The 25420-nt window shown below is 40.9% G+C and overlaps 1 protein-coding gene across 3 annotated transcripts in view; it reads left to right on the forward strand.

Moving 5' to 3' along the window:
- Positions 1–16230: 16230 nt before the first annotated feature.
- Positions 16231–25420, forward strand: part of SH2D1B (SH2 domain containing 1B) — a 33523-nt gene continuing 24333 nt past the window's right edge. For all 3 annotated transcript variants that reach the window (XM_054187937.1, XM_054187938.1, XM_054187939.1), the window contains exons 1-2: positions 16231–16921; positions 25123–25228. The gene's annotated coding sequence lies outside the window, so the exon portion shown is untranslated. The remainder of the gene's footprint in view (positions 16922–25122; positions 25229–25420) is intronic.

Raw genomic sequence — 25420 nt, forward strand, 5'->3', positions numbered from 1 at the left:
GTTAGATTTTCTTGTAACTAAGTTATTACATCTAAAGTTTAGGCAAGGATGTTAAAGTTCCTGCGATGCCAGAAAGCGGAGTGCTCTTTCAAAAACTATATGCTGTACGTAAGTCACCATCAGTGACCATTACATTGCTTGCCAAACATTACTGCAAAAACATGAAAACACGAATAAAAGACAATTTTTTTAGTGTTCTGGACTAATATACATTTGCATATATGTGTATGTATACATACATATGCACATATACACGCATATGCATTTCTTTACCTTCCAATTCTCAGTGTCAGGCTCTCAGAGTAACTCAGCTGTTTAAGGGCACAACTACAATATTCATGTAAAATCTTGTCACTGTTACAATTTATTTCTTTTTCTGCCCAGTAGTCTCCTTTCTCTGAGGGCAGAAAGCGTCCTGGAGGAGGGACTATGTTTATCTGCAGTAGCAAAGCATCAGACACACAGTAAGTAGAGCTAAAAATGAGCAGATAATAGGCAAGTCCTTTATGTGTTCTGTCCCCCTACTAAGCAAAGGTTTTGGGCTCATGGAGATCATAGACATAGCTATTAAGCTATTTTCAAGTGATCTTTTTTTGGGAAAGCATTAAGCTGAAATATCTTCTAGCTACCCTTGTCTTCTTCAGCAGCATAGCTGCCTAGCCTAGTAATGGTACCTTTTTTTCCTCTCATGTTTAAACATTTCCTAAAGTTTGAATACACTAATGTCCAAACCTGTTCGTCTGAAGGGATGTACCTTCTCCAGCACTTGCAATACAAGTGCTGTAAAATAGTGTTGCATTAGAAAGTGCTAATTAGCTTAACATGAAACACTAAAATTAAGAGAGTGTAGGCAGGTTATCTCCATCAACCTACGAGATTTTTCCTAATAACTTTCTCATTGATTTAGAAATACATCTTCTAGTCTCTCATGGCTATTAAATGAGTCCTACAATAGTTAAATAATATGAAAAGATTGAATGCTTTGCAGATCTCTAAATGGACAGTTGAAGTTATTTATATCTTATAGCTGCTTTTCTTAGATAATGTCTTCTGATAATGAAACAACTCCAAGCATTTTGAAAGGTCATCTTTCATTCTTTTGAATATAAAAGGAGATCAAAACATAGTATTTAATGGGAACACGGTAAAAGCTTAAATTATGGAAAGTTCCTGCCTCCCATTAATAAACCAGAGATTGCAACAGACTCAGAGGGGAGCAGCTGAATTGTGTAGTTACCAGTGAGACCTTCCGTGCTTCAGTAATAGGAATGAAAGGGTGACTCAGAACCATTCTGAGTAGTCTCACGTCAAAAGGGAATCTGTTCCCTGATTTTCACCATCAGCAGTCAATAGGAAACATTCCCATTTGGATATTTTAGGATTTGAGATGGACTCAGAACTTTTCAACCATTTTCCTAAAGCTGTCTTAAAATATTATTTCACGTTTTGGTGGAACATTAGGATGACAGGATTAACAAGAGAAAGTTGAGTTCTAGAGAAACTTGAGGTAATGTATCATTCAACAGCTTAAAGTTGAGTGGTTTATAATAAACTGTCTGAACTTTCCTTCAGTTTCCCAGGTCAGAATAACACGGCAAAACTTTTTTTTCACACTGAAGTTTTAAGACACAACTTTATTATGTAGCATACTTCCTTTGCATTTAGGTAACAAGGACAGCAAGAAAGAACGCAGCATGATGTCCGGCATGAACATTGCTGGGGTGCCTCTTTGTTCAAATTATCAGGATTTTAGCAAAGCAACAGGACAGGAAATGTGACACATTCAGCAGAAAAGAAGGGACCTGTAGCAAGAACTGGAGTAATACAAAGGTTGAGTCAAATCTGGCATTGCATTGCATGGTCACCTCCATGCATTCAATCAAATTTTCTGTAATTTACACCTAGGAGATGTGTGTAAGAGACATTTAAAAACATATTTTAAACCAAATAAACCAGCAGCTACTTCTTAGTAATATTTGATTTGTTTTCTTTAGCTCAACAAAGTGATGTTCAGGTTTACCAAGAGAGTTCAGAAATACTTTATTGAAGACCCTTTGCTTTATCTCAACCTTTATTTTTCAGACTATTTTGGGCCAAAGTAGGGATCCTGCATTTCGTCTGTCTCAGAACAGCTGTTGCAGGCATTGTGCCTCAGAGTTTGTGGGATCTTACATTGGTTATGGCATGAGAAAGGAACCGGTCAGGAAATTAAGCTACGTATGTCCATATGCAAAAAGCCATTGCTCAAATTTAATTGGGTAGAATTACAAGTCAAATATGGCCTTCATTAGCATAATGCTATTTTCAGGATACTGTTAGGGATTAGTGGTTTCTCCAGAGAATATACAGACCACATGCATCAGGGGAAAGCAACAGTAATTCTCACTTCAAGAAAAACTTCAGATTTACATAACCAGCCTTGACTCATGATGCAGGTTTTATAAATGACTAATCTAAAAGATGCTTGCTATTCAAATTATGAAGCCCCTGTGAGTACAGGCCCATGACTCTGAATAGAGAAGCCATAAAAACATCAGTATCTCTGACATAAAACTGATGTATTTCGCGATAATGTTTCACACAGAACTCAGGGTTCCATTTATCAGCAATGTCTGTAGCTGGGTTTTGTACAGGTTATATGAACGAAACCATGAATGCTTCAGTCGCATCACAGATGTTAATACAATGGCATAATAGAGAAGCTGAGCGAGGTGGATTTGGGATGTAATGACTCTTTCAAGCCAAATGCTCACAAAGATTAGTGGAGGAGGATGGATGGGAATCTCTACTTTAGAATGATGCTAAACGTCTTCCTACCCATAGCAAATTGAGCTATCTGCTGTGGCAGCAGCTGATAGTAAATAGGTAAAAGGCAGGTTTCTTACCTAACTGTCAGCTTGCAAAATTCAGCTCATTCCAGCAATTTTGACATTTCACTAGTTGCTGTCCTTGACTATTAAATTTCCCTACATGTAGATCAAAATTATAACTGGGAAAGCAAGAAGTTAAAATCCAGCAGAATGCACATTTGGAAGGGAAGGTGAAACAGGGTAGAGAACAGGAAAGAAAGAGTAAAAGAGCCAGGATTCAGAAAAGTCCAAGGAGAAAAAATGTAAAGCTAAAATACAAACCAACCCATATAACTGAAAGCTGCTCATTTTCTCTTAGGGTAATCCATGTGTGTATTAACACATTCAGTGACTTAGCAAAGAGTTAAGCCTTCTCCACCACAACCTGGGGCTGGAACTCCTCTGACCAAGCGCTTGAGAATAACGCTGCTTCCTGACAGCACGTCACGTGTGAGTATTTAAGTATGACAGTAAGACGCTCCTGCATACAGTAAGTCAAGCCGATTTGGTTGCTAGCCAGCGTGAAAGCCAACCAAAGCCTGGCCATTTTCCTAAGTAAATGCGCTCTGCTTTGTATCTGAAAGCAGCTGAGACAAAATTAAAGCAATGCCTCCTGTGAAGCACACCTGCCCCTGCCTTTATGTCTCTCTAAATATTTCACTCCCTGCTCCTTTTTCCTCTCCAAATGCTCCGTGCAGGGGAGGGATGAAGGATTTCAGGGGGGTCCATTACAGCAGTACATCCTTACCTAAAGCAGTGCTTTATCTCTGTTCTCATTTAGATTGCATTCAGACATAGGAACGTCAACAAGGCTGTAACAGGATTGCTAGGTAATATACATCTTAATTTCTTTAGGAGGTTGTGTAGGTGGATCTATGGGCTCCTCTGCTGATATGCTTTTAATTACTTGGAAGGCAGTAGAGTTTCTTAGTATCTCACTATTCAACTTGTTAGAAACTATTTATTCTTAGAATAAAGGGAAGTAGCTATGTAAATGGCAGAATTCTTGCAAGTGTATCAGGCTCCTTTTGAATTGCTTCTGAGATACAGTGATAAATCTTACCTGATGTTTTTGCCACTAACTAGTTTTACTTTTAACAAGGAAGTAGAAGAGTATACAGTTTCATTACTTCTCACATTGAAATCTGAGATTATAATTAATCCTATGCTTTTCAGATTTACACTTTTGATTCCCACAGTGACCACAAATCTGCTCCTGAAAGCTTTTCTCTTCTGCCTCTCTCATCTAGATCTGACATGCTGTTTTTCAAGGTGACACACTGCTCTTCAAACATAAGAGGAGGTGGGGAAGGAAGGGAGGGGAGAAATCATTCCATTATAAATTAGTGCAAAATGAAATAAGGCTTTAAAATGTTACAAAGAAAACATTTAATCTCCCAAAGTATTCCGGGAGCCGTGTATCCTCACCTTCTGCATCCCCCTAATCCTATTAGATAACACCAGGAATAAGCAGCTGACACAACAGCAAATGCCACATAAATGCTTTTGAACTACTTGAAAGTATGAGCAAGAAAATTTGAGATGGATATAAGGCACTGGGAGCATGATAAGAAGCTGGGAGTGTACGGCCTCTAGTCTTCTTCATAACGACCGTCACTCAAACGTGTCCAGTTTAGACTTGAGAAGATTCTCCCAAAGGTATTAAATCCCCTGGAGACTTTTTGATCTGGCTGTCATCTTGCACAAAAGTCCTTATGAATTTCTGCTTTCTTTCAGTGTTTTGATCATATTTCTTTCTCAGACAAGTGAAGAAATGTATTTATTTGGGCTGCACAATTTGAATATGTTTTCAAATAATATCATCATCTGGGTGCATATGTCTCTTTTTCAGCGTGTCCTGCAATTTACTAGGCAAGAATGAGGGGGTGGCGAAGTGCTGCTGGTACCTGGGTGCTCTGGTCTGCAGCAGAATGCTCTGGTGAGTGCCCTGAGCACCTAGTAATTGCTGGGGTTCTCTTGTTTTTCTTTTTTAATCTGCCTCTCCATTCATGGAGTTCAAAATATTTGCATAAATGTCGTTTCTGCCTCTCATTCCACAGAGGAAACTGAGGCAGAGAAGAGAGGAACGAATTGCGCTCAAGGAGAAAATATTAGTGCAGAAATACAGTTTACATCTGAGTCCCTGTCTCTTCTCAGTCTAGTGTATTATTCCTGTCCTCCCCTTCTCTAGCAGAATAGGGTGAGTTGCTCTCGAACAAAGCGAAGCCTGTTGAGGCCATACTATGCCCCTTTCAGCTGCAAACTATAAAAAAGTTTCCTCGCTATCTAACCCCAAACCAGTGAGCCTTTACTTGTAAGCCATACCTGTATTAACACAAACATTCCAAAATAAAGTTAATTTGTAACCTAACTAAACCTGTGAAAAGTTAGATGTGGCTGAAGATCTCCTGCTTCCTTATTCCACCCTGGCATGTGGATAAAAACAGGTGCTTCAAAGATGTCTTAATAGGTTCCCCCCCTTTTTTTTTTAAGGTGAGTTGGATGAGGTGTTTTGGTTTTTTTCCACCCCTCTGCGCCCTTCATGTAAGGAGAAAATTCAAGGTGACCAGAATCTTGTTGCAAATAAAATATCGCTCTGTTACTTAGGACATACATGACTTTAAAGCAAAACACGCATGCGCGAACTAACAGTTGTGCAGGTTACCACAGCTGTAAGGCAGATGACAAACTTACCAACTGATGTCTTAGAAGAGGCTTGTGATATGTCTTCTACTCCTAAACAGAAAGTAGCACAACTTTAAAACTGAGTTTCAGTGCAGTAACGTTCAGTACGCTTTCCTAAAATTAGGTCAATGTATGCTTCCAGCTGCAAGCAGAGTCCAAATTCAGGAACTAGGGAGGAAAGAGGAGGAAGGATGAAAAGGTTTCATTATGCCAAGTCCAGAAAGGAGGTGAAAATGCACACCTGTGTTAGGAATGTTACAATAAAATCAATGTCTCTAAATAGCAAGTACACACGACTTTTCTTTAGAAGTCCCTTTTTGTTTCAGCGCACCTTGTTAAAGCTTTATAGTAGTAAAAAGGAAAGACTTCACCAGAGCTCTGGACACCTTTGCAAGCTTTCAGCCAATAGCTGTATGTATGTAATCGTTGGCTGATTGCATGGCAAAATTGTGGCAGGGAATAAAGGATTTGGTTTCCAAGATGCAAACTCTTGCTACTTCGATAAATGAGAAGTCATTTTCAGTGAACTGCCATGTGAAATACATGATTTGTCCACTGCTTTGCCAGTGCCAAATTTCTAGCAGCCACTGGGTTTCTACCTGCTATAATCCCATGACTAGAGGACACCTTTGTACCAAAACAGGAGCAATATATAGGACTGTGGGGAAACTTTGGAATTATTCACAGTCACACTGTGTCTCAGCCTGTGGATAAGCACAGGATTTCAGTATCCATGGCTGCTGTTGCAGTTTTGAAGATTTAAGATTATGGTGAATTTCTCTTTTATTCATTGGCTGCCAAATAATTGCATTTTTTTTTTCTCTTGTGCAAGCACCCCATGTTTTACCTATATGTTGGGGAGAAGGGCTTGTAAATGGAGGTTAGCAAAATCCTACCATACGCATATTGCTGCTTGCTTCCAGGTATGGAAGTGGTATTAGGCGTGCTGCTTGGCGTGCGTAGAGTCCCCTGTCCCATGACTGGAGGTTCTTCACTTCCAAGAAGACTATGCCACTCAGAAGATTGCCTTCGAACTTGTATTTCTCGTCATCTTCAGAGTTGATGCCTTTAGTTCCAGCCTGTGCGTGCTCATACGACAAGGTTAGTTCCTTCTGGGTCTTATTTAGGAGCTGCGTGTTCCAGAAGACTTCAAATTCAGCCTCAGATGGAGACTTGAAATCGAATGTACAAGCAAGTAGCGCTGATGTACTATATTTAACATATGCTGTGCTGGGAAATTGCTTTATTGTCGTATAGTCTGTAGACAGACAAAGCACAGAGATCATTCAAAAGGTTCGTGTTTGTTGTTCTGCTCCTTTCCTAGCTCTTCAGTTACTGTTTCCAAATTAGTCCTAGGTTTTCATGGTACGTTAAAGAATCACTCACATCCTGGTGTAATCACTTACTAGTGTTACTGTACGATGCCTTAAAAATAGCTTCTTTTATAAGCCTAAAAAGTCCATTTGTTAGGATTGTGGAAGCAGTACTGTTAATATTGCAGAGTGCTTGTCTGCTATATAACCTTGGAGTGGGGAGAAGCTAAATAGTCACACAGTTGTTGTCCTACAAAAACTAGCCTAACACCACTGGGGGTTTTTTTGCGCAGGTGGGTGGCAGAATCCTGTTCAGTTCATAATTCACACAAATTATTTATTTTGTAAAAAGAGACTTTTTGCGGGGAACCTACATAAACTAAGCGTCTCACGTCTAAAAATGGTCTTATAATTAGCGGTAGTACTCGTTGTCATTTGGAGCGCTTCCACTACCACTGACCATTGTGGGCAAAGGAGCGGGTACCTGCATTGTGCTCACACCTCGGGGGGATGTTAGGCATGTGCGCGTCACACTGAGATAATGAAATTATGAATCACTGCTTAATTTTGATTAATGTCAAAGCACTGGAGAAACCTAACTCCAAGTGAGCATCTTAGTGGGAAAGTCCTTTGAGTGGTTCTTGATTTCTTTAGGCGGTGAGAGAGGTATTGCATTTTTCCAAGCTATTCAAGGGCTTAGAGGTTTCATAGTGAATTATTTCAAAGTTATTAGAGGGCTTAGTTTAATGTGGAGCTGCAAAGTATACTTCTAAGTACTAAGCAGTGCTTGTGCTACTACATGAACTGTGAAGTACTTTATGGCAGCAAAATACCCCCAAAAGTCAGCACACCTTTGTGCTCCTAAGGCTCTGGAGCATTTCTGAAAATGTTGAATTTAGATTCAGCTGCTCAAATGCTATAGCTGTCCTATCCACATTAGTTTCTTGATTCAAGAAAACCATGCCTTTTCTGCACGTTTTTTACTGAAAAATAGCTAAAAGTTCCTTCACCAAAATTTGAGAGCCTACAGAACCATCTGAGAAGTGACTAATTCAAGTATTTTGGGAGAACACACGACCAAAGAAAGGGATCAAAATAACTCTTTTGTTTACAAGTTTATCTGTAATAATCACTGCAATGAGCAAAAGGTGATTTTTAGGTTAGGAGCATGAAAAGCAGCTGGCTGTACGTGGAACAGACCTAAGAGTGTATTAATACTTGTGCAGAACAGAGATTATCCAATTTACCCTTTTAATGTTCATAGGCAGAACAATCACCAAATTCCTGTGCAAGAGGCATTGAAGACGAAGTAAGTGGAGAAAAGATGGAGCATTTCAGCTGACTATGAGAACTGAGGTTTAAAAGTGAAGTCTTGCTTTTGTAATCAAGGTGGGTATATTTCCTAAGAGGAAAACAAGATTTATTTTTGTCATGGTTTAGGCTTTCTTCCCTTCATGGTTTAGGGTTTCTTCCCTTTTTTAATCAGTACATTTCTCCAAAAATTGGGCATAATAATTAATCTGAAAGCTTTATGGAATAACAAATGTAAACTTTTATCATATATTATTTAATTACAAATGTCATGCTTCCATTTTTTTAAGTGCCCTTTATTTATAAGGTTCTGCAGATCACTTTAATGGCTTTTCAATTATTTTTCCATTAATTGGTTTTGGTTTCCATGCTCCCTTATTATGGATGTCTGCAAATTACTTTGTGGTTGAGTGAGGAGGAGTGTTGCAGAAGCTTCTGCTTCCATTTCTTTTACAGAAAAACAAGCTGGCGAAATGGAGCAAACATTCAGCATAAATTAAAAGCTCCCGCACATGAAATTTGGAAAGTAGTTTGTAACTATAATTTTAGCTGTTATGATAGAACTGAATTAATGCCCTAGAAACAATGTACTTGGTGAGAACTTGAAGTTTGTGGAAATTGCCTGGCTGCCAGTGAATGGCTTGAAGCACAGGGGCTTCCGATCTAGCCCAAGAATCCCACCCAGCTCCTGGACTGTCATGGTTAAATCAGAATGTGTATTATCAGAATCAGTATTAGGGAAAAACAACAACAACAACAAAAAACCCTAAAAAAAAACAAAAACAAACAAACAAACAAAAAAAAAAAAAACAAAAAAAACCCCCCAACAACAACAAAAACAAACAAACAAAACAAAACAAAAAAAAACAAAAACAAAAAAAAAAAAAAAAAACAAAAAAACCCCAAAAAAAACCCAAAAAAAACCCAAAACACCAAAAGCGTAAATGGAATTTTAGGTAAACTGCCTTCATTTGCTCCAACTCTAAAATGGCTTCCCAGAAAAGGTATGGCCTGTAGGTCATACCTGGTAGGAGCAAGGGTACAGTACGCAGTTATACAGTAGAAGTTGCTTGTGGTGCCACATTGCCTTTTGAACTGCTAAATGAAGTTTTTAATTACTGAAGTGCTGTGTCTGAAGACAGCCAGTATTTGATATTCCGAGAGCTGATAAACATTTCCTGTGACCCATAAAACCGTGGGGGTTTCCCTGATGTTGCAAACAGCCTCAAAAACAAAAAGAAAAAAAAAAAGTCACCATGTATTTTCCTAGATGGTGAGAAAGAATCTGCATCCCGTTGGTAATCTGTGAACCGTTTACTTCGATTGTTTCTGATGTTTGGCTTCCTCCATTGCACTGCACTAATGCCACATGGAATAACAATGCTCTCCTGAACTAGAAAACAGTAAATGGCAAGTGGGAAGGGGCAGCTCTTCAACACTCTGCAAAATGTGTATGAAAATGAACACAATTCTTGAAAGTCATTAAGGTTTTCTGAAAGAGCTGGAGGCTCCCTAAGCAGAGCCGCAAGCAGTGACCTGAGGGAGGCACTCTTATCCACAAATCAATTTTAATAAGGCAAACAGACCAAAAGATAAGCTGATTATAATTAAATAGACTCCAAAGGCAACAAGAAGTCTTGTTTTGGCATGTGAAACTATGGAAGGGTTATAAAATTTCAGATTTCTTCTACAAAACTGTACATCTGGTCAAAAACTTGAGCTTCTTGCATAAAACCGGAACAAATGCAGGCGCCCGTCAAGAATTCTCGAAGTTCAGATGTGCCTCATCCTCAGAACATAAAATGTTCTGCAATATTGCAGTTGTTTTTATAAAGAAATTCCAGTCTTTCCTATTATAAACGAAACCTTTTGTTTTTCTCTCAGGTCTGGAAATGGAGAAAGTACAGACTTCTAACAGTATAACAGGAAAAATGTGAAGATTCCCTAAAGATTGAAATGCAGTCTCAGCCTAAATTTGAGGTCATAAAAGGTGTTGTTGAAAACTAAGGCTTTTAAGAAAGCAAGGCTAATGCAGAGATTATTTCAAATTCAGATGAGATCAATTTGCTGTAATTTTGTATGCATATTAAGTAGTAAGACAATTTGGGGCGGGGGGGGAGGAGGTAGGAGCAAGTGAAACAATCAGTTGAAGACTAATACATCCCACGTTTCTCTAAATCGAGGAGAAAAAAGGAGCAAGCTGGTATGGACTTTGAGCATCGCCTGCCTACAGCAGATAGGCAAGCTGCTCAGGAGAAGCTTTGCTTGTTTCAGGCTTCGCATATGGTACTTTAATGTAAATTATTCTGAAAGTATGACTTAATGACTAGAAATGGGGCCTATCCCTGAAATCTGGAAGTGAAGGAGATGGTTCAGAGCCATGTCAGGAGCTGCTATTCAGACTGAGTAAAAAGGACAGATTGCATTCCATGCATGAAGCAGGATACCTCCCAGGTCCTACCGTTTTACACATACCAAGGACTGTGTTTGGTCTGTTTTCACTGCAGTATCCAGGACTTAAAGTGCATATATAGATATTGTGCTCCTATGGTACAGAGAAGAGCCAGCACCTCTGTTTTATAGACAGAAATTGAAACGCAGAATAGTCCTCTGCTCACTCCACCGCTGACAAATGCCTTAAGAGATGAAGTTCAAGCCTGCTATACCTCATACCTCAAATAGCAGCATCTCTGAGTGTGTGAGAAGGTGGGAGAATGATTTTAGAGTTTTCAGGAAACATGGCAGAAATTTCAGATCTTAATACTGTCAGTGAGATATGAGGACACGTTTTGAGGACTACGGTCTCGAATTAGAGTAGTAACTGAATGTAATTCCTGTGTCTAAAGATATACGTGATACGTAGTGTGTTCCTGTACTGCAGTCCCCTGAGGATTTGATGCAATAGGTGTGTCCTGGCAGCAGTCATTGCCATAGAGCATGATAACTTCTAGTAAGTTTAGATGAAGCTTAGTTAATTAAAAATGACTGAGAGATGCTTGTAAACATTGTCTGTGTGACAGCATAGCAGGTAGTTCACGGAAGTGGGAGATTTGCAGCTGGAGGGACTTAAGCTGTCTTGCACTTTTGGCAGGTGATTGCACTACAGCCTTGGTGGTCTGGGTGAGGGATGCTTCACCTTCCCCGCTGCGTCTCGCCTGCCTTGCCACGCTGGCCTGCTGCTGGGCCAGAGAAACACAGCGTGGCTGCCTAAACCAGCGATCAAGGAACTTCAATAAAAAGGCGAAACTGCCGGAAATCCTGTGGAATTTCCTGCTCCACTGGAAAAAGAGCGCTGCTCCTGCAGGCTGCACTACTGTCCTCTGTAAGAGACCTTTAGGAGCCACAGCCTTCAAAAGGAACCTTAAGGTAGAGCTGTAGTATAAACTGCAGAGATCTGGGGCAGACCTGTCTGGCTTCCTAAAGAACAAAGATTTCTTTAAATTGGAGAGACTTCAGGTTATATCCTGCGTGGCTTGGCTCTTCTTTAACTTATCTCCCTCCCTCTTTATAGACTTGTTAGGGTTATGGGGTGGGGTAAAGGAGGGCTGGCTGCATGTGATTTAGATCCCGTCAGCAAGCTATTTGCTTAGTGTCATCTGATGTGTCTCTTCTAATCTGATGTTCACCCCTACCCAGCAAAGCAAAGCAACTGTCCAGTAGCTCTTGTATCAGTGCTGCTACCAGCTCCTGAGACTAAAGACGTGATTCTTCTAGCCTCTGTTTAGTTGACTGTTGCTTGGGTTAATGTTAACACAGGACACCAGAACGGAACACCACTGACTCCGTTTCAGCAACTGCTATGTAACCGTGGTTGCTCTGGTCTTGGCAAGTATATCAGACACAAACTTCAGTGGCCAGCGCTGAAGCCTCTTATGTGCAGTGAAGGGAAATAAATACCTACCTATATACTTCTCTTCATCTTCAGAGAGGAAAACCATCTGTCTAAACTAGGTGGTACGAAATCCTCTTCTCCACAGCGTAAATTTTTTTCAGTTAGTGGGGAAGTTAACTAGTATGAATACTTCAAGGTATCATAGAATCATAGAATTCTTAGGGTTGGAAGGGACCTTAAAGATCACCTAGTTCCACCCCCCCTGCCATGGGCAGGGACACCTCCCACTAGATCAGGTTGCTCAGAGCCCCATCCAGCCTGGCCTTAAAAACTTCCAGGAACGGGGCTTCCACCACCTCTCTGGGCAACCCGTGCCAGTGCCTCACCACCCTCATGGTGATCACCTTGTTGATTGGCTCCTAGAAGCAGCAGGATTTTAAAAAGGTCATTTTCTGGCTAGCGTGCACTTCTTGGCTGAAAGAAAGTGTGCCTGGAATCAAGTAGTGTGCATCCTGTTGCATCTCACCGCTTCATTACATCTTAACTCCTATTTCTCCACACCAATCCCAAGATTGGCTCTCCCCTGCCTCTCCCCCCCTCCCCCCCGCCCCGCCCTGTTCCGCACTAGCAAACCATTCTCGTGCCTCGGAAAATATGAAAGAGAAAATTGGCAGCTGAGGTGATGAGTCATTGCAAAAGCAAGATAAATTAATTCACTGAAACCCTAATCACATTTCAGTAAATGGGGAGAAGAAAGGTTCGAGTGTTCCTGTGGTGAGTTAAGCTCATTTATCATTTTCAGTTCTCTCTTGCCAAAATCCGTAGACCAGACTGCCCTTAAATGAGGGAAGAAGGGCAAAGGGAAGAACAGGAGATGTAAGGTACTGGTGGATGGAAATGTTAAGTGTTCCCTTTGCCATCTTTTCCGAGCTTGACTTGCTGAGAGACTGGAAAACTGTTAGAGCCTTTTCTCCAACAGATGTGCTTTTCCACTTAGGACTCATGACGGCCATCTCAGTCAGCGCAGGAACCTGTCTCCATGGCAGCCCAATTTGAGTGCAGCCAGACATCCTTGTTAATGACACAATTCAGTCAAGCTACCTCTGGCTGGAAGGAAATTCTAAAGACAGGGTAGGCTGGGCTGTGGAGGGGTTTTGAGAGCAAAAGCTGCAGGGATGAAGAGTCCGATTTATCCTTCCTGTAATTACATCTCTAGACTTTACTGCCTTAAATCTTGCTCAGTCTTTTCCCACTTGCCCCAACTGATGAATTTCTCTTCTGCACTCCTGCAAAAGCCCAGAAGAGAAAAAGAAAAGGTAGTGTGTAAGCAGTAGAGACTCTCAGAGCATGGTAAGGGATGGCAAAGGTATTGGAAAACTGAGCGACAATCTAGACCAAACAAATCTCTTGTATTTAGCAGTCTAACTGCAGAATCTCTGAAGACTGCTGTTACCCTATAGCTGAATACAGAAGTATATTCTGGCTCCCACCGAGACACGGAAGACCACAGGCAGTGTTTGTGCCAATAAAAATGGCTTTGCAAATAGTTGCTCATGTGAAAACACTTTACACCGCTGAGGTAGCTGTAATTATGCTTTTTGCCTTCCAACTTGAACCATGAAAAGTATTAAGATTGAGACCCAATCTAGACTGTAAACATGGGGATTGATTTGCTATTTATTGAATTTCATGGATTCAGAGACAAGCTATTTGCAGGGAATGTGCTTTCTCCAGCTGCAGGGAAGCTGATGTGTGAGCCTGGCATCATCAAGGTTTTGCTTTTAGCCCTGTGTCTTTCAGGTGGCAGAAGCATAAAATCCTGTTCCTTCTGCAGACCATTTCTGTTACTACTGCACTGAAAGTAGTCTAAAGCAGGCTGGACAGGTTCCTATCCACTATGGCATTCTTTGTGGTTTTAAAGTTGTGAGTACCAGAAGAAGAAAGAGAGTGCATTTAGATCAGATATTAGGAAGAAATTCTTTACTGTGAGGGTGGTGAGGCACTGGAACAGGTTGCCCAGAGAAGCTGTGGATGCCCCATCCCTGGAAGCATTCAAGACCAGGCTGGATGGGGCTTTGAGCAGCCTGGTCTAGAGGGAGGTGTCCCTGCCCATGGCAGGGGGGTTGGAATAAGACGATCTTTAAGGTCCCTTCCAACCCAAACCATTTTATGATTCTATATATTTTTGAATCAATAGTGAAATGAATTCTACCTGTTAAGTCTGCATAGATTTGTCATAGTTCTATAACCGTATCAAAACTGCTCTTATCAAACAAATAGTTGTAATATGGTTTGTCAAGTAAAAGATGTCTGACTATGCTAGTTCAGTAGAGATCACCAAAAAACAGAAGTTCAAGTTGCAAAGAACACTATACACATGCACATAGAAGCAATTTTCTGTCTGGGATCCTTGTTCTAAACTGTAATGTGTATACGTTTCCTAGTGATAAAACATAGATTAAATTGTTAGACTTTGCAGCCTGTAATGGCCCTAAAAGTGATATTCCTATGAATATTAGTAGAACTATTAAGAACAATGGAAATAAGCCCTGTGTGATGTAATCCTGCAGGTTTTGTGCATTCTGGTCATAATTCAGCAAAGCACTTAGTAGCATATATTTTGTCTTACATGCATGCACTGTACTCAGCAGGGCTATTTGCGTAGTTAAAGGTAAGGCTGCATTTGAGCACCCTGCTGGGTTAGATTCAGAGCAATTCTCACGTATCAAGATCATTTTTACTACGAATAATGTAGCAGATTTTTCAAGACAGAAACACTCAGGTCGCACTGGAAAGCACTGCTTTACTCTTCAGAAACCACCAAAGTAACTACCTACATATAACCACAGTTCAGTTATGAATGTTCATCCCAGGCTATAAATACTGTACTTAAGAGGAGTGTCTGTACAGAACAGTGCAATGCAACTAACTACTTAAGTCTCAGTCTTGAATGTTGCTACCATAAAGATTCTTTTCAAAAGAAAGACTTCTACCTACCGGAATCTGCCTAGTTGTGAGAACAGAGAGAATTATTCTAAATGGATGCATGTGTCTGATCAGATTTGGGCCAATTTCTTGAGAGCTGGATTAACAGATCACTGTTACCTAAATGAAAACGTCCCCACCACCATCCTGCCCCATCTAAATCTTCATAGATTTTCTTCTGTTAGCATGTCACTACCAATCGCTGCATTTCTCTCTCTTTTCTTTCTATCTGCCTTTCTATCTTTTTCTCTCCTTTGTTGGTGAATCAGTAAAGTTTGTTTCTAGATCTTGTATTCTTGACTTGCCTGCAATTCAGAGCAAATAATTTCCTTTATTCTAAAATCATTCTCTGCCTCAAAAAAGTGTAAGGGGAAACAGTTTTCAGACAAAACACTAGAAAACTATTTTTAATCAGCTGCTGTATCCAGCTTTGTTCTTTAAAATGTTGTTTAGTTTTGATATTATTTTTATATGAGAGATCCTGTGAAAAATCAAGTCTTTTTAGCCAGTCTATTATTCCTAAGGTTTAGATACACCAAATTGAACACAAGCATTCAACTAGCCTAACTATTCCTGTTAATAAATAAACAAAATTGTAACATAAGAATTCTGAGAACCTCCTCTGTCACTGAAGGAAAGACACAGATATCCTTAAAGGAGAAAAACCTGCGAGTTCTTTGCCCCTGACCATTAGTAATATATTTTTTTAAAAAGCACTAATAATACTTAGTTCTTCATTAGAATCAACATAACAATGACCAAACAAAAGTTCAGACTGTGCCAACAGCTAAAAAAATACATTTGTAACAAATATATCACGACCATACCTTCATACCGGACATGTGAGTGCTCCCAACAAGTCTTAACTACCAAAATGTCAAACAGTCCAGAGACAGTGTGAGAATACATTGCTTATCCACAGCTGCCAATTTAGACAAGTTGCACCTCTCGGACAAATACAAAGTGGAACTTAACTTTTTTCCTCAACTCTGTTGGTTATGCAGAAAGTACACAAGTCATTTATGTGGGGCTTCTCAGCGAAAAATAAAATCTGTTAACCATAGAGGAAACTTACAGCTAGACTGTTTTACAGAGGCTGGGAGGGGAGGGCAGAGATGGGAGGACTGTAAAGAATAACACTGGAGTAATGAAGTAAGCCCGTGGATATAATCAGTCTGTAGGTAAATAATTTTAAAACAACCTTTAGCCTTACGGAGATCGTGTTTCGTTTAGACGTTGAATGAGCTAGCTGCATCAGCAAATCCATCTCTCAGGGGTCACCATTTATTCCTGCCCGAAGTCAAACTCCGTTACAGGCTACTGGCAGTGAAAATTACCGATCAAAAATTGTGGTTTCAAAATGTTTGCACGGGGGTGATAAACTTCAGTGAGCTGTATCTGATGTTTCTTGGGGTAAGGAAATATACAATTGTTAAGATTTTAGTTGTTTGTGAACCTCTCTGACTTGATCACAACTCACCTAGCAATTCTATCCTTCCTGTTGAGATAAGATTGCTTGGCTTAGTATATAACCAAATATTATGCTCTGATTGTTCGCTTGTGTTTTTTACTTCAAGGGGTCAGCCAACAGGGCTTTCCCCGATTTGTTTCCATGTTTTAGCAATCCAGAAAAGTCCCCTGTAAGCAGCACCCTTGCGATGGGACCGTGGGCATGGCCGCAGTGGGAATACGGCCGGTTCCAGAGGAAAGCGCTGGGGGAGGAAGACACCCTGTACGAGTGTGTGAAACATACAGAAAACTCTCCCGTTCAGGGTGTCACGCACAACCTTTTGCAACGGATACAAGTTCAGAGAACTCCAAGTGCAGATCATCTAACCCTCCTTAATACCAGACATTGTTTATTTGTTGGAAGCCGTTCCCTCTGAAAACTGAAATGCTTGGAATTACAGTGGATTGGTAACAAAAAAATGATGCGCTCACCAAAGGTAAGAGATATCATCTCCAGTTTCGTTAATGCTGTACCTTGTCTCTCTTCGACCTCTTGTTCCTCCTTGGAAAATGCATTTTAGAATCTGAGTTGTAGAAAGTTTTCCTCATGAGCAGTGTTTTACTTCTGTATCCCAGCTCTGAGCTGACTTAGAATTTATGACAGACCCTTTGAGGGTTTAATTCTCTAAGTTTTGTCAATAATGGTAATAGTTGTCACAGTGAGTCTCAAACCAGGGAATAAAGGGTCCAAATGATCTGGTTTTATTGAGCATATTTTAATGTTGAGCTTGTCTATGGTGAATTGAGCCCAAGCAATTAGTCTGGTATATAAACTGCTTCAGTGGTATCTGTGTGCCTAAGGAGAAAGATTTAGTACAATGAAGTGTTAAATTGTCTGCTACATGAAGAGTAAATGATGCATATCAGACCAGAAAGCACCAGATCTTCCTTACTGATCTGGAGCATATAAACAGTCAGCCTATGAATAATTGGAAACTGTGGAAAGATTAGGACACCAATGGGGAATGTATTTTTGAAGTTGGGAAAGTATCACAATAAAACACTGATATAAAGAAGAAATCTTTTGAAATGCACTGGCACTGTGCCCCAAGCACGTCTGAGAAATTTCCATGAAGTAGCTGTGCCTGCTTGTAGAATCATTGTTTTGTGCGTGTGGTGTGCGGCAAGATGGCCCTTGTATAGCACCTGAATATAGCTGAATTTATTAACCAGCAAGGCTGGATAAAAGCTTTTGCTTTGTCTCAAAGCACACAGGGCTGGTATAATTATAGTGTTCAAGACTGTCACCTGGAGTTATTTTGACCTTTGGAGTTATTTTGACCTTGGTGACATTAGCAAGCTTATGTAGGGCAACGCAACTCTTAAGTACAAAGAACATATCTAAAAGGCGCTGGGTAGGGGTACAGAGGTCACAGGCATTATGAAAGGACACGCTGACCATATCGCAAAGTCATCTTAAAATGTGAAATAATGCTTAGCTTGAGAAATTGGAGAAGAACGCCAGTTTCTGTTCCTTATTTTCATCAATTGCGTGCTGTTGAATCCTGTGCTTGCAAAACAAAATGAGCAATAAATATTTTGCTCGAAGTGGTTTAAGAATAACTCTCCAGCTTTTTAGCCAGCATCCTTGGTTTGAGGCGTAAGTTTGCACTTCTCTAAGGAAATACTGTGATTGCTTAAAAGGGGTCCTTCTGCTTCTTACAAAACAGGGCTTGATTTGACACTTGAGACAGAAGTTCTCTCTGCACACAAAAAATTTGTGGTTTTGTCTCCTGAGTACCCTATATAACACACCCAGATATGCTGCAAACTGAACATCCCATTTAAATGGAGACTTTGACTTTTGTCTTTAATGCAGTTATAACCAATACTGTTCTCCAGTTTCTATAATTTGACTCCACAGTAAAAATTCTCCAGAAATAAAGATTTATAATTAAGTACTATAAAATTTATGGGATTGACAACCATATAGGTAGCACTCAATTGTAGCTGTCTGTATCAGGCTTAAAGTACAAAAGATGTTAAATGTAAAATAATAATTACCTTGTTATTGCAGAAAATTACCGAGATCTAATGCTCTGGAGCCTGAGTCCCTTCATTTATGCCAGTTTTGCACCATTATTTTAATCCCCCAGATCACCTCCTGACTTGTAATGGAATAAAAGGAAAATGGAATCCCTCTCCGTTTAGCTGTGACTAACATTATGACTGAATGTCTGTATTGGCAGAGATCTAATGCCTAAATTACAGATTGCTAACTTTAGCAATCACAAGACATTTCCTCCCTTTACTGATACAACCGAAGTTAATATTTCCTCTGCAAGTGATTGAAGTAACAGTCTGCTATTTATCTGTCTTCTACGTAGCAGCACACAATCAGAAGAAACTTATTCTGAGTGTTGCCCATTTAAGAGCAGGATATTATGTTTGATCAGATAGGATTCTCATGTGTTTCTGCAAAACTCAAAAGCCTTGAAGTAACGGCCAGGAACTGATAAAAGCCCTTGCAACAGGAAAACAATCAGGTATTTGGAAGTGTATGTTAGCTGTGTCTCGTGACATCCTTTTACTTCTATATCAGCGTGCAAAATAGTTGTTCTGAGCTAAGCTTTGAAAACAGAAAGAAAATTCTTACATGCAAATGGCAGGTCAGCCATAACAGAAGGTTAAAACAAAAATTTACAATTGCCCACAGTCTGGGGAGATCCCGTCCCTACAGTACAGAAACCTTAAATGTCCAGCTTGAGGATGGGAAGATCTCAGTGAAGAAAGGGATGGCCAGCACCAGCTCCAGAGCTAGACAGGAAAGCAAGCTTGGCCATTGCCTGCTTTCAGGCTCCAATTCGTCAATGCAGCATTGCCCCACAGGACATCAGGCTTACTTCGGTGCCCCTGCAATGGAGTCGCCAACAACCAAACCACCATCTAAACACTTCCTAGGACAGGACTTTTCAGGGACTGTGGCCCTTCTGCTTCCCCAGAAACCGGCTGGGTCTGGGGAGCGGGGAAGAGGGATGGAGAAGGGAGCAGGTGGGAAGCACTGTTTGCAGAGCTCTGTTCCCTGCAGGTGGGAGGCTGTGTGATGGCTCTTAGTCTCCCTGCTTTTCCAGTCCTGCCTTCCTCAATCCAGAGCAGCGGCTCAGATGGTAGCCTGCCTTTGGGAAGGAGAAAACACAGCTTTTGTTCTGGGACCCTCTCTGGCTGCCCCCACTGCCCCAGCCCATCAGAGCGTGGTGCCCCCTCCCAGCCTCTCCCTTCTGCAGGAGCAGGGTACTGCAACCCCCGACTTCTTTGTCCCCTTACCTGCCTTCTAGCGGGCCACCAGAGTGTTGTTTCCTCATCACTTATCTCCTTTTGCACCTTCCCAAGTCAAGCTGGGGACAGCTTCTCTCATCGCTCCCTCGGTAGGAGTGCGTTTCCCTCCCTTGACGCTGACTGCAGGTCCTGGTGACCTGGGGCCGTGCACCAAACTGCACTCCCAGCCGCACAGAGCTGCCCAGCCAGCTCACCCCATCCCTGTTGCCCTGCCCCTCAAGTCCTTGGTGCTGCCAGTCCCATACAGCGTGCCGGGGGGACAGACGTGCAGGGTTTGTCCTCGGTTCTCCTCCCGTGCTTGCCCTGGGGAGGTCCCAGCCGGGGTCTCGCTGCTCCAAACCTCTGAAACAGCCTGTGGAGAACTCAAGCACATACAAGCGAGGAAGTGGTGTAAGTGTTGCTGTTGTCCATCAGTCTGGAGCAGAATAGTATTTCTCTTTTAGGGGATTGGGGGTTTAGTGGTTGGATGCCACGTCGTATGCCTTATGGTTAGTTTTACTCGCTGTACACGTGAGTGACAAACTAGCTGATGGGAATTCGTGCATGCATCCAACTGTGCAATGAAGGTTATAAGTTTTGGGCGTTTTTGGTTTGTTTGGTTGGTTTTCGTTTTCTTAAACTTTTTAGAGAGGCAAGTGAAGATCTCTGGATTTTCCTGAGCCCCAGTGAGACAAAACCGCACAAAAGGCTTCTTACGAGCACTGATCACTCAACGACAGAGATGTCATCTAATCTAAGGGACTGCATCTTGCTTGGGAAATTGATTCCTCAGATCCTACATAACTACTGTTAATTAAACTTCTGCCATGAAGAAACTAGCTGTGGTCTAGTCCCTTTTAAAGGTGAAAGGATTATTCCTATATCCTACTTGGGGGTTACATTTGGGATGTTCTTACACTGTCGACGTACGGTTTTTGGCAGACATCGCAGGGTTGAGGTATCTGCACTCCCAGAGCACCCGCCCCATCGCACACCCCAGGCACGGAGATGAGGAAACAGTTGAATGCCTTCTTTGGGAAGCTTCTTTGATACCTACCTGTTATTATAAATCATGCCTGTTCGCAATTTGACTGTCCCGGAACAGTTATGTTAGCTTTCCACACGCAAAATGAGACTGTGGGACTTTACCCAGAGAGCAGCCCTTGTGTACCAATTGTGGTCATTTAGATAGCGGTACAGTAATCCCTCCTACCTGGCAGTGGAGAATTGGGAATGTCTGCCCCAGACATCTAATTAAGCACTCCCATGCTTCTGAACGTGGGGCCTGAATTTTCTCTCTCTTCTAATAACTCAGATTCAAGTAATTGAGACTTGTTACAACTGATTATTTGCTATAAATTAATTTAACTTACTAATTTTTTTTTCCTAAAGAAAAACCCTGCATTTTATTCTATTTTTTCAGGATGCTCTTCACAAGCCCAGTCTTTACTGGAGCTATATAAAACTTTGAAAAATCAAGGAACTCATTACAAGCTTTCAGCATTTTAACTTGGAACTTTCCCTGGGGCTTTCCCTGGCTTTTACTTGAATTTCATGTTTCATTTCTTTGCTTATGATGTGATGGGGTTAGTTGAGTGCAAGTAGTTACTAGAAGGCAACAGTTACTTGGAGTCCAGCCTATTTACCATGCCCTGAGAGTCTCAGCTATTGTTCTTTTGGTTCTTTTTCTGTCCATGTGCCTCCTTGTTTATCTATAAGAGGTACTGTGCTAGTACAAATTTACAGATTATTTATTTTGATGAGTATTATCGAATCACTAATGTCTTTTGCTGCATCTCCTTCAGTAGCTGCTTCGTCTTCCTTGATGTCATTCATGTGCTTCTGATGCTTTTTGTGTTTTGTGCTTGAGCTTACAGCAATCTTTTTTTTGTCTCTTTTGCAGGTATTCACAGAAGAAACAAGACTCGCCTTTGCTTGTTTACTTTCTTAATATAGATTTTAGACTTATTCATTTGAAAAAAAAAAAAACTGAAACAAAACACCTAAGCCATTAGCATAGTGACATTTCTCACATCACTGCATAAAAGGGGATCAGAACGCGTTTGTGCAAGGCCAGCTTTTCAAAACTGGAGCTCTGCTCTCTACTACCATTTGAAATGGTTGTGATAATGCCTTTTCTATTAGCCAATTGCTGTTAGCTGTCTTGCCCAGTGCCGTCTGGCATTTTGTTCCTTAAATGTACTTTTTAGTCTCGCTGTACAGCAAGCATGGTTGTGTTTGATGTCAGCTCCTCTGCACTCTAGTTTTACAAGCGTGAACCTCAGTCTGCCAAAGGCCACATCCAGATCACATGTGGCTTACCAAAACTCGATGTGGCTCTTCCTTGCTGCGCTGAATACGCGTGCTCCTGACTTCTTACAAGCGTCCCCCTGGGAGTGCAGATACCTCAACCCTGCGATGTCTGCCAAAAACCGTACGTCGACAGTGTAAGAACAAAGCAGCTGCTCACCACTTCCAGGGGCTCTTGCACACCGCTCCTCAGCATACAGGCAAGGAACGCTGTTTGTGATGCTTCGCTGAAGACAGCAGCATGTCGGTTGGTACAGCGGGCACAACCCGAAGCAGCTCTGCTTTAGCAGTGTGCTTCCCAAATATTGTCAGCTAGCAAGAAGGACCATAGTTACAGCAGCTGATCCAGGGTTAATCCTGAGGATCCTGAAAAAAAAAAAAGCTGACTGCAGCCAGTGCAAGCTCAAAAACATGGCATAACTTCTCTGTGATGCAAGTTCCAATTAAACTCCTCCCTTGATTTTCTAGTTATTCCTGCATTTATTTCCCCAGGAAAGTTACAGCGTAACCATAACTAAAGTCTCTGTTTATGCTGGAGGAAATGGCCTCAAATTACACCAGGGGAGGCTCAGATTGGAGATTAGGAAAAATTCCTTTACCGAAAAGGTTATCAAACATTGGAACAGGCTGCCCAGGGAAGTGGTGGAATCGCCACTCCTGGCACTATATCTACACAAAAGATGTGTAGACGTAGCACTGAGGGACATGGTTTAGTGATGGTTTTTGTCAGAGTTAGGTTGATGGTTGGACTCGATGATCTTAAAGGTCCCTTCCAACCTAGGCAATTCTATCATTCTATCATCTACTTAACTAAGAAGAATACTTACATCAGTTCCCCTGTAGACAATGTTTTTCAATAATTGTTTAATAAGTGCAAACCAAAGCTTGTTTAACTAGATGGAAGAAAATCCCAGTACAAATCTGGACATTTGCAAAATGGAATTTCCATCAGGAAAAGGCTAAAAGCTGATATATTTTACTGTGAAGCTGGGCAATGGTTAAAATATTATTGCATCTCAGACTAGAGTTCTGAAATATTCAAATTGCATATCTTGAAACAAAATAATATTTTTCTATCTTCAAACTGAAACAAAGTGGTTTATGGTGATTTAGTTTTTTTCAGTCAGAATCATTGATGTGAAACAAAATCGTGAGCCTTTTAAATAAGTGGGTTTGGGTCAAAATCTGGACCCATTTAAATAGGTGAGTGTAGATCAAAATCATGGCACAGATACATTTGAAATGAGACTTTTTTTCCCTCAGATCTTTCTCAATATAACTGTTATCCTTCATGATGACCTTTTACATTTTCCACAGAGTTGGAAGCCTTCTTTCTGAATTGTCTTTGAATGTTATTTCTCTTCCCTAGAAAAAGTAAACTTCCTATCTTGGCAGGGGACAAGCTTGGGTTTCATTTTCTGTAATGTAGCAACAAGCCAAACGTGGATTTGTGTTCTGGAATCAGGAGTGTTAAATTTCAGCCATGACACTGAAATTAAATCCGTAGGTAAATGGTGTTTAAGAACAAGAAGCAGGTAAACCCTACTGGCAAGTCATTTGTTGTAGTTTTTTGGTATGATATAGTTCATTACAACCAATGAATCTTCAGACTTCTGAGGAACACAGTGTGAGTTGATAAAGGAGATGTAGAATTACTGAAATGCCATTTTGTAGTTTACATGTGCAGAGTCAGTTTCTTTATTTTTGTCTTTGAATGAAGAGGTGGGTAAGGGGATCTGAGATCAAAAATTTGCAACTGCTGTCCCATAGACAAAAAATTCTTTCACTTTTGTTTTTCCCTGGACATGGACAGTAAAGTAGTATTAATTTTGTAAGGTAGTATTAATTTTGTAAAATATTTTAAAAATATTAACTAGATTACTCTTATTTAGCTTCACATTTAATTTCAATTTCTAGCTAGGCGTAGGTCAGAACACAGTCTCATCAACACTGAGGCAAGCGCCAGGTATAAACTGATTTATTGCTGTAACTCCATGCATGTTTCCATAACTCATACAGCAGCTGAATTGCACATAATGCCTAGTTGTTGGAGGGGATTTTTGATCTTCAAACCTTGGTGGGTTGTAATCAGTAATTCCACCATGCTACTGCTTGTATAGCAGCAGATTTACAGAAAAATGACATAATACACTTGTTGATCTAAACCATTCCTCCCTTGGCTGTTCGGGGTAAGAGCTCAAGCCAGTCAGAAGTGTACACTGCACCAGCATCAACTGGAGCCTGACCATTTTCACCTGGCCGCATGGGACAGTAAATGGTCATCGCCCCTCTCCCGCCTTGGGCTGGCACCGGGTATCTGTAACACAAGTTTGCACCAGGGACTGTTCAAGCCCACTTGTGAGGACAGGGCAGTGATTGGGTTTTGTCAGCATGGAGACATTTGCTAGAGCTCCTTTTTGCTGTGAAAACCGTCGTTATAAGAGTCCAAAACAGGAGATTAATCTTGGAGGAAGATTATAGGGGATATAATCTTCAAGGGATAACAGAAGAATTACCAACTTTGCTGGGCTGTTCCATCTCTGTTGAGGGGCTTAAGGATGGCGGGTGTGTGTGTGTGCATACACATGCAGGTATCACAGCATCATCTGACAGTCAGCTAAGGACAAGGGGCTTGCTTTTTAAAAACGTTGTTGCTGCTTATGTAGTTTAAAGCTTTTTAAGTTTTCTTTCTTAATCTATTCAAGAATTTAGTCATTATATCTCACAGTTGGTGTGTCTCATTTTCCCACTGAAATCTGAAACAAAATTATGAGTTGGCAGTATTTGTTTAGAATATTTGTATGGATTACCCTTACACCGTAAGGATCTCTGGTCCCTCTTGGGTATCGTAAAGGAATTAGCTACATGGAGAGATTCCTCTAGGACTTCAATGGAATTCAGTTGCAATCACTGTTTCTCCTAGTCCTCTTATCTTGATGACTGCGCTAAGAGATCGCAATCACCAAGTCCTAACGCAATCTGCACCCATTCTTTGGGTGACAGAAACAGAATCAATTGGCTGCCTCGGCTACAACACTGTGGTCTTGACTTAGGCTTCTCCTTGGTTTCATAGCAGTGAAATCATCTTTGTGCGAATCGGAAACATTTGACCTGAAGTTAGGAAAGACGCACAGCTTTGCAGCCCAGCAGTGAGCGGCACAAGAGCTCAGGACTCTTTGGTATGTGACCACAAGGAATTTTGTCATTTTTACTTGATAACCTTTTTCCTACTGTTGTGTCTTCATTAGAACATTTATCTGTATCTCCTCTTGAAACATAGTGTGTTCATATAATAACACATACCACTTTTTAAAAGTATTTATTAGAGAGGATGATATAATGCATTGGTCTTCTCGGTGGGTTGGAACAGA

Source organism: Rissa tridactyla, chromosome 1, assembly GCF_028500815.1.
Source record: "Rissa tridactyla isolate bRisTri1 chromosome 1, bRisTri1.patW.cur.20221130, whole genome shotgun sequence".
Lineage (NCBI taxonomy): Eukaryota > Metazoa > Chordata > Aves > Charadriiformes > Laridae > Rissa > Rissa tridactyla.